Source organism: Oryctolagus cuniculus, chromosome 3 (assembly GCF_051225735.1).
Source record: "Oryctolagus cuniculus isolate XC-2025 breed Fujian yellow rabbit chromosome 3, ASM5122573v1, whole genome shotgun sequence".
NCBI classification, from domain to species: domain Eukaryota; kingdom Metazoa; phylum Chordata; class Mammalia; order Lagomorpha; family Leporidae; genus Oryctolagus; species Oryctolagus cuniculus.
In genome coordinates, this window is record NC_142869.1 from 118,030,400 (window position 1) to 118,043,668 (window position 13,269).

General features: G+C 57.3%; 2 long non-coding RNA genes across 4 annotated transcripts in view; one reads left to right on the forward strand and one right to left on the reverse strand.

Annotated features, from left to right (window-relative positions):
* Window positions 1–2,110: 2,110 nt before the first annotated feature.
* Window positions 2,111–7,340, reverse strand: LOC127491627 (uncharacterized). Its single transcript, XR_007920445.3, has 2 exons — window positions 7,088–7,340; window positions 2,111–2,249 (listed from the first exon to the last, which is right to left on the reverse strand). It is a non-coding gene; the product is annotated as an uncharacterized LOC127491627 (long non-coding RNA).
* A 988-nt stretch (window positions 7,341–8,328) lies between these two features.
* LOC103348738 (uncharacterized) overlaps window positions 8,329–13,269 on the forward strand; it is a 29,559-nt gene continuing 24,618 nt past the window's right edge. For all 3 annotated transcript variants that reach the window (XR_016231633.1, XR_016231634.1, XR_517026.4), the window contains exons 1-2: window positions 8,329–8,466; window positions 9,869–9,947. This is a non-coding gene — a long non-coding RNA (uncharacterized LOC103348738). The remainder of the gene's footprint in view (window positions 8,467–9,868; window positions 9,948–13,269) is intronic.

Genomic DNA, 13,269 nt, shown 5'->3' on the forward strand with positions numbered 1-13,269 from the left:
CTTTATTCATAATCAACAACCACAGGAAACAGCCCTGATGTCCATCCAAAGAGGAAGAGAGATAGGCGACCCGTGGTCCAGCCGGAAAACGCTTGCTACCCAGCGGCAAAAAGAAAGGACTCACCGACTCACGAAACAGCATGAGAGAAACTTAAGTGCCTTTTGCCAAGTGAACGGAGCCAGAAACAAAAGGCAACATATTGTACGACTCCATTTATAGGCGTTCTGCGAAAGATGAAACTCTTGGGGGCAGAACGCGAATTGGTGGCTTGCGGGGTGGGGAAACCGGGCTCAGCGCATGGGAGGGCAGAAGTTTTTGGATGGATGGAGCTGTTCGGTTTGAGACTGTGGGGGCTGGAAGCATGACTGTGCATCTGCCAAAACCCACGGGGCTGCAGCACCACACACAAGTGGATTTTTAAAAATCCACCAGGCTCTTGGGGGAACCCCTAATGGAATGCAGACACCGAAGGAGGAGGGGTGGGGGACAGGGAAGGAGGTGCCCTAAGTCACTCTGGAACTACTCGGAGCGTTTTGTTTGGCTATGGTCAGGCTGAGTGAAAAACGCGCTCTTCACAAATGTCTCCTCGCTTGTGAATTCATTAGCATTCTGAAGCCACTGTGCGGGCATGCCGGGGTTGGACAAATAAGTAAATCTATTGTGGATGGTGACAGCCAGGTCTCTCACCTCAGAGAAAGTGCCCACAAATAATCAACAGAGAATGCTAGAGAGAGCCCTGTGATGTTGGGTTGGGGCTGGAGGTGTCAGTATGAACACGTGTGTGTTCACACCCGTGTGGTATGCATGGATTACTCTACACCTTTCCCAGCTCTGTCTGCAATGAGGGCCCTGAAGCAGTGACTCCCAGTAGCAATTAGCACACATTGCACTCCACTCTCAGTTTAAAGACCGTTCTCCAATGAAACAAAACAAAGGGGCCGGCACTGTGGCACGGTAGGTTGAGCCCCCGCCTGCGGTGACAGCATCCTACATAGGTGCCGGTTCGAGTCCCAGCTGCTCCTCTTCCAATCCAGCTCCCTGCTGGTGGCTTTGGGAAGGCAGTGGAAGATGGCCCAAGTGCTTGGACCCCTACACCGATGTGGGAGACCTGGAGGAAGCTCCTGGCTTTGGATCAGCCCAGCTCCAGCCTTTTTGGGAGTGAACCAGCAGATGAAAGACCTCTCTTTCTGTCTCTTCCTCTCTCCATAACTCTGCCTTTCAAACAACAAATAATCTTGTGTTTTTTTTTTTTTTTAAAGAACCAGGTGATAGTTATAGAACTGAAAAATCCAATAGCTGAACTAAAAACTCAGTGGACGAGCTCAGCAGCAGAGACAGAAAAGGCAGAGTGAACTTCAAGGGATGCCTCTCTGACCAGTGGAGAGAAAAACAGATGGAAGAAGGAGGAAGAAAGAAAGAATAGAGTCCCAGGGACTTGGAGGTTAGCCAGGGTCTAACTACCACATTGTCAGAGGGCCAAAAGAAGAGGAAAAAGAGGGTGGGGCTGAAAGACATTCTCCAAGAAACAGTGGCCGAAAACTGCCCAGGGCTGCCCTGAGACCCGAGCCTACAGAAGGTGGGAGAATCCTTTTATGGACTAAATGTTTGCGTCCCCCTGCCCAGTTCCTATGTTGGAAATCTACCTCCTAGTGAGAGAGCATCAGAGGGTGGGGTCTTCAGGGGTTGACTGGGACTAGGTGAGGTCATGAGGTTGGAGTCCCCACGAGTGTGCACAGGCCTGCTGAGCGCAGGCTTCCTGTCCCAGAGGAACTCCTGGGAGGACCTCGTCTGTGACCTGGAGGTGGGATCTCTCCAGATGCGGGCTGTGCCGGCGCCTTCCTCGTGGACTCCAGAGAGAAATGCGTGTTGTTTAAGCCGCTCAGTGTTTTATGGGGTATTTGTTACAGCAGCCTGAGCTGATGTGATCTCACATATGAAAAACCCAAAGAAATCCATACCAATTATAATTAAACTTCTGAAAACTGAAGCAGCCAAAGGCGGTGTGGGGGGGTGGGGTGGAGGGATGACACCTTAAACAATTCAAATGACAGCATGACAGCAGATTTCTCATGCGGGAGAAGAGAAGCCAGGAGAAAATAGTACAACACATTTCTTTTTCAAAAAAAATTTATTATTTATTTGAAGAGAGAGATTGTGCCTCCATCTGCTGGATCACCCCTCCAGGAACTGCAAAGGCTGAGGCTGGGCTGGCGCCAGGCTCGTGAGCTGGGAGCTCAATCCAGGTGTCCTGCATGGATGACAGGGGCCCGATTACTTGTGTCATCACTTGTTACCCCGCAGGGCCCGCCGTAAGGGGACCCTGGCACCGGGAGCTGGAGCTGGGGATCAAACTCAGGCTCTCCAGTGGGGCAGGCAGGCAGGCACCTTCACTGCCAGGCTAAACCCCGTCTCTGTCTAAGATACTCCAAGTGCTGAAAGAAGAGAAAGAAAGATTTAGAGCCACGGTTCTAAGCCCAGCGCAACATCCTTTGGGAATGAAGAGGAAATGTAGACATTTCCAGATGAAGGGAAGCTAGTGCTCTGTCACCAGCACATCTACCCTAGAAGAATGGCTGCGGGGCCTCTTTAAAACACAAAGGAAATGAGGAACGGGATCCTGTAATCCAGGGAGAAGGAAGGGATGCAGGAAGCTCCGGCGTCCACGCTGGCCCTGGTGTGCTGCGTGCGCGCCTTAGCTGGGTCTCACCCTTGGAACTTGACTGAGTGCATAAGGAGCTATTTGAAGCTTCTGCAAAAAGAAAGAGACGAAGCCTTGCCTGGATTTCAGTCATGTTAGTGACACCAGCAGTAAGCACAACAAGCTTTAGCACGGCCGTCTCTCAGCGGTGCCCACCATGTGTGAGGCTGCTCTGGGTGTCTGCGTGCTGCTCCCATGGGCTTGGCACTGTCACTGCCCCCACTGGTTCGCAGATGCAATGGGGAAGGCGCAGAGGGACTTCCAAGTAGCCGCGTGTTCATGAAATGCTTCCGGAATTCATACCCTTGTCCTTGGTGTGAACCGTGTACTTGGGGGAGGGCACTGGCACAGTGCCAGGCATTGCTGGGTGATGGGTGGAGGTGTGTGCTTGTGGCTTCTATGTCATTTGGTTCAACTCCCCACTCGGTGTGGACCCAACGTCTTCTGTAGCATCCCTGATGAAGGCTCCTCCACCGTGAACACCCGAGGCGTGGGGAGTCCCTCCCTCTCGCTGCAACCCCTCCCACCGTGGGGCAGCTCTGGTCCTCAGAAGGGACAGAAGGTCCTTATTCTGGGCCCAGCTCTGCCTCCCCTCTCTGGGCACCCACTGCTTCTCGTTTTACCCTTGGCTGCGCTCCTGTCTCTCCCACACCCACAGGTTTGTCTCACCAACGAGAAAAGGCCTCTCCTTCCCTTCCGTCAGTTTTCCCTTTTGGGAATTTGAGAGCAGGTTGGCCAGGGAGGTTAGAGTCCACGACTCAGCTCCAGCGTGGATAACGAAGGCAAGGGCTGCCTATGGGGGCGGGGCGTGGGAGAGGCGCTCGGAGCCCTTGGCTGGCTTTGAGGCATTGCAGATGCAAAGGAACAAATCACAACAAATGACTGTCTGCTGTGAGGCTGTGCATCGGGCTGAACGCTTTCCTTATGCCATCTCGTCTGAGCCCTACCACACTCTCTAAGATGTCCCCTAAGACCCCATCTCTTTTTTTTTATATTTATTTTTTACTTGCGAGTCAGAGTTACACACACACGCGCGCGCACACACACACATACACACAGAGAAGTCTTCCATCCGATGGCTCACTCCCCAATTGGCCGCAACGGCCGGAACTGGGCCGATCTGAAGCCAGGAGCCAGGAGCTTCTTCCGGGTCTCCCATGTGCGTGCAGGGGCCCAAGGACTTGGGCCATCTTCCACTGCTTTCCCAGGCCACAGCAGAGAGCTGGATCGGAAGTGGAGCAGCTGGAACTAGAACCGGCGCCCATATGGGATGCCAGCGCTTCAGGCCAGGGCGTTAACCCGCTGCGCCACAGCGCCAGCCCCTAAGACCCCATCTCTTACAGAGAGAGGAACCAAGGCACACAGAGGTCAAGTTGTATGTGCAGGGTCACTCAGCCGACACCAGAAGCTACTGGGACGCAGATGCCAGTGGGTCTGGGGAAGCTGGCCCTCATGCCCCGCCCCCCCCCCCCCCCCAATGCTCCGGATGCTGGACCCAGGCTGTCAGGTGGAAGCTGCAGGCAGACAGGCAAGTGTCTGCAGAATGGATGCTCGTGCCAGAAGTCAGCAATATCGGGCCGAGGCAGCCAAGTGCCGATCGGAGGGCTCCGTGACTCGGACAGGCCTTTGGACCACACTCACACGGTGGCATCTCATGAGGAGCATGTGACCCGGGCAACCTTTAAGACGACCAAGGAGGGGTGAGGCATGGGAGGGGTGCAGTTGGCAGCACCGCTGAGGCCAGATGAGCTTCAGTCGGCCACTGGGATCCGCCCCCTGCCCTGTCCTGGGGCCTGCAGCTCTAAGTCTCTCCCCAGATGCTGGGGTTTTCTGAACACTGAGATCCTTAGGGGCGAGTTTCCACCCTGTTTCTGGGAACCAGGCTCCAGACGCTAGCAAGGGGAGAGGGCTGGTAGGCCTTGGTGTAAGGGGCCATTTGCCTGGGGAGGCCCAGCCCCAGCACCTGCTCAGAGAGAGAAGGCACCAAGGTGGCCCCTGGAAGCCCCTTCTTCATCCTCACTGCAGTTATCCCTGGGAGGCCAGAGTGGGCGAGCACCTAGAGACGGACAGGAAATGTCAGGGCACATCACCTCCGATGGCTTCCGGGGGGGTCCCAGGGAACCTGGTCCTGTGGTCAGTGAGAGCTGATGGCCCCAGTGGACAGGAAGAAGTGGCATGTTGGGGTGGTAGCCATGAGCAGAGAGGGTGTTCCAGAGCTTGCCGGAGCCTGTCCCCCTCACCTGCTGTACCGGCCAGGCCTCCCCAGGTGTCCACACACAGGGTGACAGGACGACACTGAATCCGAGCCCCAGTTCTTTCTGCTCCAAGGAGCTGAGGCCTGACATGCAGTGCTCCCTAAGTTGGGGTGATGGGTGCCCAAGAGAACGCAACTTAGAGCACCCAACATGGGTTCACATCCTGACTCCAGCACCTCCGAGAGAGACATCTGCAGCTGGTTATACAATAAGCACTCTGTGGCTCAGTGGCCCAGAGCAGGTAAAACCCTTAGTGGCAAAGGACCTGGCTCCGAGTCAGCTCTCAGCAAGCGGCTGCCATTGTCACAAATCTTTTTGTTATGTTGGCCATGGACAACGGTGGCATCTGTAGTCAGGGTGCGCAGAGCCTTGTGGGAAAAAAGGAAGTCCAGGCAAAGTGGCAATAAAAGCCAGGAGGGTGATCCCCACGCAGCAACGGTTGATGGGGTGAAATGGGCACTTCTACAAACACGGTTTTTAATCGTTGCAAAACCTCCGCAGTAGGTGTTTTTGTCCATTTTATTTTAATACGGCAAGATGAGCCTCAGAGAAGACATGCAACTTGCCCAGGATCACACAGTAGGTATGGGGGAGACGGGGTGGGAGGAGGAGACATTTGCTCTTATTCAGGCCTGGGCCGCCTCCCTCCAGGTCACCAGAGACTGGCTCTGGACCCTGGAGCAGCGTGGCTGCAGCATGCGGGCCTCGGATTTCTCTCCCGCTGAGCAGGCCTGTGAATATCAGGCCCTGAGTCACAGGCCCGTGGCTGAGAATGAGCACGCATCTGGTCTGCTGCTTTTGTGCTCATGGGATGGAGCCCGTCCCAGGACAGTGTGGGGTTCATGGCGGATGCGAGGGCAGATTTGTGGTTGGCCCATACCCACTCCGTCAGCCTGCACGGAGCTCTCCTGATCCTGTGGGGTGGGGGGGCATACTTAGATTTTCCTGTGCTTCCAGATCTGCCCTCTGCAAGCTGTCACCTGGCACCAGAGTGGCCAGGCAGGTGGGAGGCCTCCTGGGAGCGGGCAGTGGTGGAGGGGTCCGGGAGAGGGAGGCAGAGGGTGGAGAGTGGCACGGAGAACGCCCTCCACTTCTGTGGCTCTAGAACCCTCACTGCGGAGGCCTGACCCAGCCCCTTCCCAGGCCAGGATGCTGAGTGACTGTCTGAGCGCAGGCATCTGGTGAGCATCAGGCTGCAATGGCACCGACCAGCACAACCAAGGCCCAGGTCTCACCTCTTCTACACATGGTATCCCGCCTGGAGCTTCGCTCTGGGACCAGGGCACCCTGCCACTGCCTGCAGAGAGGCCCATGCTCATCACAAGTCTCCCCTTGGCCAGAAGGGGGTCGGCTCAGCTCTTGGAGAGCACCTCATGTCTTGTTAGATGCACAAGAGGGGCCCAGAAAGGCTGAGTGCCTTGGCTGGGGTCACAGAGCAAAGGGGGCCACTGAGCCAGTCTGACTGCAGGTGTCCTGAGCCGCAAGCCTGCGTGGGGAGGGGCTTGCACACTCTGCTCCCTTCTTCCCAGGAAGATACCTGGTTACACAGATGCACGAGGTGGGGGCGGGGAGGGGGCAGGCAGAGCGTTGACCAGCCCCACCATTCAACTGTTCAAACACCCAGTGAATGGGTGACACTGAACAGCCCAGTGCCCCACCCTCCTCACTGGAGCACCTGGGGCAGCCTGGGGCTCCTCCTTTGTCTGCAATGATTCCCCAGCGGAAGAGTGAGGTGGGCCGACCAGGTCGCTGGTGTTCCCCCCCCCCCCCCCGGAATTCCCGGAGCTCTCCGCGGAGCTGTGGGAAGCAGCCACCAGGCTCGGCTGTCCCCATCCGTGAGACCGGGCTCCGTGCCCGGCTCGTTGGACGCCTCAAGAGAGAGACGCACGGGGAGGAAAGGGCTTGCAAAGAGGGCGGGCACAGGAAAGGCAGGAATTGTCCCGGGGCCTTTGTCGCTCCCCGGAGCTGCAGCGGGCGACCTGCTCGCCAGCCGCCAGCCGGGGCCTCGCTTTCCCTTTAAGTAAGCGTTCTCCCCGCGCGCGCGCCCGGAGCCGGGGACTCAAAAGGCCCGGCCCACAAAGGGCCGGCCCCCCAACCCCCCCAGACAAGCTGAGAACAATGCGGCCTGTTTACCTGACAGATTGTCCGCTTTCTTTTCATCTCGTAGGAAAAGGGCTCCCGCGGGGAGCCGCTAATCCCAGGGTAAACAGATGACCTCGCGGTGCTTTCTCCCGGAGGTGGGGTCCTGAGCGCGCAGCGCCCCGACTGTGCCAACAGACCCCGGAGGCGGCGGGCCTGCGGGGGCGTGGCCCGGGGCCGGCCCGGGAGGGGCCTTTCCCTCTTGTCAGTTCTCTTTTCTTCCTTTGTGACTGCCGATTGAATGGGGACAAGCTCAAAGGCGAGGCCGCGGAAGGTCAACGCCAATTTGCGGGAAGAGGCTGGGGGGAGGAGAAGGGGCGCGATCCAGTGTGTTCGGGAGGCCTGACCTTCACCTGGAAGCCGCCCCTGCCTCTTCCCCTTCCCCGGGGCTTCTCTGCAGACAAGGCCTAGGGCAGGGCTGGCTGCCAGCAGGTGCTCCGCTGAGCCCCAGTGTCCTCATCGTGAGGGAGGGAGCGACCCGAGGCCCAGGCAGGATCGGGGCATCAGAAGCCAAGAGAGTAGGAAGGTGCTTTCTGGGCCTGGGCGCAGGCAGTGCCAGGACAAAGGCGCTGTGTGGGACAGCGCGGGGCATCGAAGGCTTGTTGTCTGCGGGTGGGAAACCCCGTGGCCCCGCTTCCCGGCGGGGCGGCCTTGGGCGAGCCGAGCCGAGCCGGGACCTCGCTCGCTCTCCAGTTTCCTCCTTCACAGTAGAGGCCGGGCAGTCCCGCATCAAAAGTCTCTCAGGAAGATGAAAGGCGCTCGATACATAGTAGACACTCAGTACCCAGTTCCTCTGGGTTTAGCACCGGGCAGGCTCTTCCCCGTTCCCTGAGCGAGGCTGGAGGGTTGCGCCCTCCTCCGTGACCCTGACCGCAGGAGCAGAGAGCGCCAGCACAGGCCCTCACCGCCATGCAGCCCTCAGCCTGCACCGGCGCCCTCGCCCTGGCTCCCCCCAGCTGGGTCTGTTCTTGGCTTAGGTTGCCGATGACTACTTGGGTGCCTGTGGCCCTGAGGAGCAGGCAGGAGGGGAGCGAGCACGTAAAGCAAGTTCATGGGTGTTCCCTTCACAGCAAAGCCGGCTCGCCAGGGCTCTATTGCCCTCACACAGTAAGAACTCTGGACACTTGCTAGTTCTGCTCTGCTACTGGTAATGCCAACTTGGACTGGGCTCTCCGAGCTTTCTGTCTCCGCCATCTTGCCTCGTGGTGGTAAGATGGTGGCCTCAGCGCCGTGGGAAATGCGAGGGTCTCCTAGGAAACCCCCTGTTGTGGTGTCTCATTGGCCAGAGGCAGGTCACATGACTATCCTGGCAGCAAAGGATGCTGGGAATGGAACGCCTGCCCCTGTTTATCCAGCGTCTACCGCAGAGCCAGGTGAGGTGGTGGGCGTGTGGGGGTGGGAGCGGGCCTGGGGTCGCCCGCGGGAGCCGCAGCCAGGGGGGAAAGTCACGGTCTTGAGACGCCGGTGCCAAGGGCAGAGAAATGCTTACTCAATAAGCAGTTAGATTGATTTGCTTTGACATTCTGGGCCTGAAACCAGAGATGCAGAGATAAAAGCCACTCCCTGGCCGACCAGAGTGAGGGGGAGAATAATAATAGTAATAATAGCAATACGGAAGCCAAAACTCAGCGAGCACGTACCCTGTGCCAGGCGCTGGGCACTTTCCAGACTTGATTTATTGCATGCCCACGGAACTCCAAATGACAGTGCCGGGGAGGAAGCTGGGGCCCACGGAGCCCGGGCCTGTGCCCCAGGCTGACTGCAGTGGGCTGGATGCCAGAGCCCCGCAGCGGGCAAGGGCGTCGGCTTCTCTGGGGAGGAAGTGGGAGGCCCCCCAGAGGCAGGGAGACTTAAGTAGGGTCCAGAAGCAGGCATCGGAGTTCCCCAGCCAGACATGGCCCGCCAGGTGCCCCAGGTGAGAACACACACGTGATGTTGACAAGATCTGCAGTGCCCCGTGGATCTTTTTCAGAAATTCCTGTGCTGAAAATCAAAATCATACTTTTAAAAATCAGGGAATGGCATGGATAATCAGAGAACAGTCCAGATACAGAGAGTGAGGTTCTGTAATTTACAAAATAGCTAAGAAGATGCAAAAAGGCCAACACCCCAACACCCTAGCATCTGATGCTGGTGGTGGTGGGGTGGTTGAAATAGCACGCTCGCTTCAGAAGAGCAGTTTCAGAGGGGTTTTCAAAACAAGCCGTCTTGCCGTTCCACTCTTAAAAAAATCAATGCTAAAGAAGGGGCAAAAGCAGGCAGGTGTTTTGGCTGCCGCACATAACTTGCTGCTATAGGAACTCGTCTTCCCGCCCCGTGTCCCAGGTGTGGAGCTCTCATCCCAGGGCATTGTTGGCACTCCAGGACATGATGCTTACAGGTGACCTTTTCCCCTCTTGTGAACGAAGAGGATTGTGGGAAAAAAAAAACCAAGCAGACTGTGAAAAGAGAGCCGAGACGTGAGAAGAAAGTGGGACAGTTCCGCAGCATCTGGGAAGGGCCCCCAAGTTCCAAAGGCTGGCCCTGGGCTCCCGTCATAGCGGTACCCTGTGAAGCGACATGTTTTCCCCAAAGTGTCTGTTTATCCAGGGAAACTGAGTCAAAGCAGGGCTGTGGCACAACATGCTGAGCCCTTAGCCTGCCTGCAGCCTCTGCATATGTAGGGCTGTGCCTTCCGGAAGGAGCCTAGCAGGCTATGCAAACCCCAGGTCATTTGCACAGTCCCAGGAGACACAGGGGTCTTGAAAAATGTCTAAGTTTGGTTTTCCCGGCCAGGTTTCAAATGGGATTCGAAGAAAACTTTGAATGTGACGTTCTCACACATCCACATTCGCGGGAAAAATCGCCTCTCAAGGTAAATGAGTAGAGTCATTTTCTCACCTTTGATTTTTTTTAACTAGTAGGTAAATATTGTCCGGAGGTAGATACCAAAGTGCCCTGGCTTGTGTTCCCTGCGCTCCAGGCGCATACCTGTGTCAGTGTACCGAACCTGCCGGGAGGCGCAAGAGCTTTTGTGAGTGCCTGTGTTCTTGGAAGTTCTTGGGTCCTGGAGACTCCTCTGGTCATTGTCTTGTTCACCTCCGTGTCCCCAGGGCCCTGCATCGTGGCACTCACTCAGCGAGTGACTGGAAGAATGAACACATATATAAATGAATGAATGAATGCGTGAACAAGCAGTACCTAGCGTTTGCATTAAAGGGTCTGATGAGGCCCGTCTCTGTCGTCCCTACCCAGACCCTGCTGGCAGCGCTTACGGGCTGTGCACATGGCCGTGAAGTTAACCCAGGCAGGCACACACTCAGGGAGTGTAAACAGCCCGCCCCCCCGGGGCCAGGGCTGCCTGGCAGCCTCGCGGGCAGCTTGCACAATCCTGTGAGCTGCTGTGAGTCTCATTTTTAGGGCATGGAGTCATCTCTGCCGCGGGCCTCTCCCTCCTCAGTCTGGATCATCTCTTGGCAACACACAGAGGAACTGTGTGTCTGTTGTCAGTGGGAAAAAGCTCGAATCCTCAAGCCTTCCAGGAAGCCCACTGGGATTAGCCAGAGCTATCAGTGGACTCAAGGAGGTGGGAACGGAAGGGCCGCTCGGACATGCCCCAGGCTGACCTCCTCATTTTGCAGATAAAGGAGCACAGGCTGAAAGTGTGGCGGGGGGTGGGGGGGCCCTAAGGCTACTGGCAGTGTGGCAAGGGCTGGCACAGCCTGGGTGTCCTGGGATGGCAGCTGGCTTCAGAACCAGCCAAATGGAGCTGCGCATTCTGGCACAGCCAGGAGTCCAGCCGTGTGAACTTGAACCGGACACGCCTTGCCGGGTCTCAGTCCCCTCCTCGTCCCGTGCTGCTGTGTACCTCGTGCTTTGGCGACCTCACGAGGCGCCGCCGACAGGCAAGCACTGAGCACAGTGCCCGGCTGAGACTCAGGGCCTCCTGCTGCCCCCTTCTTGCCCTTCCTCTCCAGTCCTCTCCCCCTCACCAGGTCTGGGCGTGCAGTGCCATGCTTCCCTCGAAACTCCTACTACCAGGAAACTCACATCCCCTCTGGGTGGTGCTTGATGCGATCGTCTCCATCCGCCCACGTCCTCTCCTGCTTACTCCGTCTTCTCCCACTTGCTGAGTGTGCCAGATTCATTCATTCAGTTTTCTCCCTCCTGTCTTCCTACGGACCGTCCTGGCTCCTGCTGTGTGCCAGGCACCTGCTGGGCAGAGACGCTCATGGCCAGCACCTGCCCGTGGGGAGCTCGTCTGCTTCTCAGGAGAGGCCACAGGGACACCCCTGTGGGTGGGGCGTGAATGGCAGGGGCAACGTCGTGTGTCCTCAGAATCCTGTGTCGTAGCTCTATTTCCTGGAACAGTGGTCCCCCTAAGACAGCGTCTTGGTTCAGGGCTGCTACACCAGATGACCGTCGACTGGGTGGCTTATCCAATGGGCATTTATTTCTTATAGTCCTGGAGGCTGGAAGTTCAAGATCAAGGTGCCGGGGGGTCAGGGTCTAGCGAGGGCCTCTTCCTGTGTAACAGATGCCTGCCTTCTTGTGTGTGCTCACGTGGCGGAGAGCAGAGAGAGCAAAGACAAGCTCTGGTCCTTCTTTTTTTTTTTTTTTTTTTTTTTTTTTTTTTGACAGGCAGAATGGACAGTGAGAGAGAGAAACAGAGAGAAAGATCTTCCTTTTGCCGTTGTTTCACCCTCCAGTGGCCACCGCGGCCGGCACGCTGCAGCCGGCACACTGCGCTGATCCGATGGCAGGAGCCAGATACTTATCCTGGTCTCCCATGGGGTGCAGGGCCCAAGCACTTGGGCCATCCTCCACTGCACTCCCTGGCCACAGCAGAGAGCTGGCCTGGAAGAGGGGCAACGGGGACAGAATCCGGCGCTCCGACCGGGACTAAAACCCGGTGTGCTGGCGCTGCAAGGCAGAGGATTAGCCTAGTGAGCCGTGGCACCGGCCTCTCTGGTCCTTCTAATAAGGTCCACCGCATCCACCACAAGGACTTGGTCCTCATGACCTCATCACAGCACAAGGGTTTCCCCTCCGAGTGCCATCTTATTGGGGGTTGAGTTCAACATACGGGGGCAGGTGTTTGTCGCCGTGGTTAAGACGCTAGTGAAGGTGCATCCCACCCGCGTTGGAGTACCAGGTTGGAGACTTGGCTGCACTCCTAACCCCAGTTTCCTACCGACGCAGACTCTGGGAGGCCGTGGTGATAGCCCAAGTGGCTGAATTTCTGCCGCTCGCATGGGAGACGTGGATTGCGTTCCCGGCTTCAGCTTCAGCCCCATCCAGCCCCAACCTGGGGACTGAAGCAGCGGATAGGATGGGAGCTGCCTCTCTTATTCCCTTCCATGACAAAAGGCCCTTTGTGGCTGCGATAAAGTCAGGCCCTTGGGACAGGCACATGGGGCTGCATCATCTGGGTGTGCACGAAGGTCCTTCTATGGGAAGGCAGGAGGTCACGGAGGGCGGAAGATGCTATTCAGTGGCTTTGAAAATGGAAGAACGGGGACCGGATGAGCCGAGGGATGTGGGCGCCCTGGAAACCATCAGAAGGCAGTGGCCCTGCTGACGTTTTGATTTTGGCTGCCTGGTGGCCTTGTGACCCTGCCAGGACTGGAAGAGAGTGTGTGAATGTTGCTTATGCCCAGACGAGTGTGTTCATTGCTTACAGAAGCATCAGGAAGAAATGCAAACATGGGTGACCGTGCTTCCTGGTGCCCCTGCAGTTAAGTGGTCCCATGGCCCCAACTCTGGTTGATCAGGGTGTGAGCAGGTGACACCGTTCTTATAGGCCGAGGCGTCACCCTCTGCTGCAGGAGCTGGTGAGGCACAAGAAAATGCAGCTATCGGCCCCTTGGGTCCCCAAGTGATTGTGTGGAGCATGGAGCAGAGCCCCCAGCAGAGACTTGTGACAGGCCTAGAGAGGACAGACAGGCGCTTCCGGCAAAAGCCGCAGCGTGAACAAAAGCCCGGAGTAGCTGGAGGAGTCTGCCTGGGTGGCCCCAGGACGCGTGGGGCCATGTGGGCGGGGAGCAGGCGGCCAAGGTCAGGTAAGGGGCCTCTCCGGGCATGTTCTCTCTCCCTGGCTGTGCTCCCGTGGGTTTGTTCATCCTCCTTTCCTGCCGTGTGCACCTGCCGAGCGTGCAGAGCACCTGTGTGCACATGTTCGTGTGCCTGGAGCACAA